We start from the raw sequence: 3676 nt of genomic DNA, 5'->3' as shown, positions 1-3676 counted from the left end.
CTAGCTTTGCTACGGAAAGATTATAGCTGAGTCTGTCTTCTCTGGTGTCTTTTCAAGCCCAAGCCTGCCCCCTTGTGGCTCTGCTATAATGACTCAGCTATAATTCCCTGCAAAGCCAGACTGAATGCTCAGTCCGGGATTCTTATCACAGCTGATAACAGACACTTTTAGCAGTGAGGATGAAACAGAGAGCATGGTAAGTGTTTTCTCTAATGTTCTTACTGATATATATGGTAAAATACACAAGGGTGCTTCGTCTCTGGTTCCCTATAAGTCGTAACATTGTGCCATCTCTGTCCCCTGTACCTCCTTTGTGCCCCCCTGTGCCTCCAGTGTTCCCCTCTGTGTCACCTCTGCCCTTTGTACCTGTTTATACAAGTTTAAAAGCCATTTTTTCTTTGATTTTTTTTAAAATCGATTTTCTCAAAAACTACAAGTCCAATTTGAAAAATTTTTTCTACTTGTTCCCATGGAAACAGAGAATCCATGCCGTTCGTATCGGCGTAAGTCGGGCGTTTGTAAGTCGGGGACTACCTGTGCAGTGATATCTAGTGAAAATTAACAAACCCACCCCCCACCACCACCATAAATCAAAAATAACTGCCAGCATACCAGCCCCTGTCAGAGCTTTCTTTTGTATATTTTCTCCTGATGAAGCTCATTTTCTTTTACGGGTGAAACATGTGGAGTTTGTGTGCGGTGTAGGGGGTGATGCACCCATCTCACCTAACTGCCTGACAGGCCAGATGTATTTACAGGGACGTAACTAGGCCCCACCAGGCCCCCCTGTAGAAATTCTGAGCCCCCCCCCGGGGCCCGCTCGGGCCGTTTTGGGGGGCTGGAGGGGTCTATGACGCGACTTCCTGTATAAACAGGAAGTCTCGTCAGAGACTAGAGAGAGGAACGCACGCTGGAGCGCACGGAAAGTATGTAGCTGCCGCTGCCCAGACACTGCCCATCGCTGCCCAGACAGTAATTTAAGCTGGAGGGGAGCGCAGCCGCAGAGGGGAGAGGCCCGAGGTGAGGGGGGGGGGAACGTCCCCCCTCTCCCCCGAGTGTGGCCATGGCTTTTCCCTTATGCTGCGACCCATCCAGCCCCCCCTCCCCCAAAACGGCCCAGAGCAGGCCCCAATTGTTACGCCAGTGTGTATTTACACCTTCTGATAGGGAGTGCATAGTCGTGTTCCCTCCCAGTGTGATACAGATTGGGCCTGAGTGGACATCTGCAACAGAGAAAGGGTAGCAGGTTTGTTTACATGACACCTGCATGCCCCTCACTCACATACATTGTGTGTCATTATACATGAGCACATGACTGTACAGCACTGTCCTTTTATATGTGTATTGCGCCGCTATTTATATTTTAATTGAACTGAATAAAAGTTAATTTTGAACCCTTAGTGTGCCAAGGGGCCTTTCCCGTTAGGGGATACTAGTGTTGGGCGAACAGTGTTCGCCACTGTTCGGGTTCTGCAGAACATCACCCTGTTCGGGTGATGTTCGAGTTCGGCCGAACACCTGATGGTGTTCGGCCTTTTAAGTTCGGGTTTGCCCCGAACTACTAATTGGCCGCCGAACAGGGCCCTGTTCAGCCGAATACTGCCCCCCTATGGGGTCGCAGGCATAAGGGGGGAGCATGCCCCGATCGCGGGGGGGTCGGAAATTCCCCCCACCCCCTCCGCTAGCGCTCCCCCCTCTGCCCGCTTCCCCATACAAAAGTTTCAGGAAGTACCGGTCCGGTGGTAGTGGGTGGCTGGCAGTGGGCGGCACTGTGAAGTGAGTGACTGAGGAGGAGTGAGGGAGGCCGGGCAGCGGGCGGTTCAGCAGTAGTACGGTACTACTGCTGAACCGCCCGCTGCCCGGCCTCCCTCAACGCGTCACTCTCCGGACTCCTCCTCCTCAGTCACTCACTTCACAGTGCCGCCCACTGCCAGCCACCCACTACCACCAGACCGGTACTTCCTGAAACTTTTGTATGGGGAAGCGGGCAGAGGGGGGAGCGCTAGCGGAGGGGGTGGGGGGAATTTCCGACCCCCCTCCCGCGATCGGGGCATGCTCCCCCCTTATGCCTGCGACCCCATAGGGCCCCCAAAAGCGGGATGTTCGGGGAGTTCGGGGTTCGGCCCGAACATGCCGAACATTGCGGCCATGTTCGGCGAACTTTCCCGAACCCGAACATCCAGGTGTTCGCCCAACACTAGGGGATACGTATTTATACTATATTTCCCCGAGTACTTTCATTCGTGATTGATATTTACCCTTTAATTGTTGCCACCCTGAAGCAGTGATTTGCTTTGCTTCATGGAAGAACCGCCTCTGCCTGATCGTCCTTTCAAAATCAATTTGTCTTAACCAAAAAATGCTATTTAACCACTTAAGGACCGCAGTCTTTTCACCCCTTAAGGACCAGGGCCTTTTTTCCATTCAGACCACTGCAGCTTAAATGGTTTATTGCTCAGTCATACAACCTACCACCTAAATGAATTTTACCTCCTTTTCTTGTCACTAATACAGCTTTCTTTTGGTGCTATTTGATTGCTGCTGCGATTTTTACTTTTTATTCTATTCATCAAAAAAGACATGAATTTTGGCAAAACATTTTTCAAATAAAGTAAAATTTCTGTATACATGCAGCGCGAAAAATGTGGACAAACATGTTTTTGATTTAAAAAAAAACCCATTCAGTGTATATTTATTGGTTTGGGTAAAAGTTATAGCGTTTACAAACTATGGTGCAAAAATTGAATTTTCCCATTTTGAAGCATCTCTCTCATTTCTGAGCACCTGTCAGGTTTCATGAGGTGCTAAAATTCCAGGATAGTATAAATACCCCCCAAATGACCCCATTTTGGAAAGAAGACACCCCAAAGTATTCACTAAGAGGCATGGTGAGTTCATAGAAGATTTTATCTTTTGTCATAAGTTAGCGGAAAATGACACTTTGTGACAAAAAAAATAAATAAAAAAAAGTTTCCATTTCTGCTAACTGGTGACAAAAAAAAATGAAATCTGCCACGGACTCACCATGCCCCTCTCTGAATACCTTGAAGTGTCTAGTTTCCAAAATGGGGTCATTTGTGGGGTGTGTTTACTGTCCTGGCATTTTGGGGGGTGCTAAATTGTAAGCACCCCTGTAAAGCCTAAAGGTGCTCATAGAACTTTGGGCCCCTTAGCGCACCTAGGCTGCAAAAGAAATGTCACACATGTGGTATCGCCTTACTCAGGAGAAATAGTATAATGTGTTTTGGGGTGTATTTTTACACATACCCATGATGGGTGGGAGAAATATCTCTGTAAATGAGATTTCTTTTGATTTTTTTACACACAATTGTCCATTTACAGAGATATTTCTCCCACCCAGCATGGGTATGTGTAAAAATACACCCCAAAACACATTATACTACTTCTCCTGAGTACAGTGATGCCACATGTGTGACACTTTTTTGCACCCTAACTGCGCTAAGGGGCCCAAAGTCCTATGAGTACCTTTAGGATTTCACAGGTCATTTTGAGGCATTTATTTTCTAGACTACTCCTCACGGTTTAGGGCCCCTAAAATGCCAGGACAGTATAGGAACCCTACAAGTGACCCCATTTTAGAAAGAAGACACCCCAAGGTATTCCGTTAGTAGTATGGGGAGTTCATAGAAGATTTCATTTTTTTTTCACAAGTTAG

The sequence above is a fragment of the Hyperolius riggenbachi genome, chromosome 8, assembly GCF_040937935.1.
Source record: "Hyperolius riggenbachi isolate aHypRig1 chromosome 8, aHypRig1.pri, whole genome shotgun sequence".
NCBI lineage: Eukaryota > Metazoa > Chordata > Amphibia > Anura > Hyperoliidae > Hyperolius > Hyperolius riggenbachi.
Note: the sequence above shows the minus strand (reverse complement) of the source record.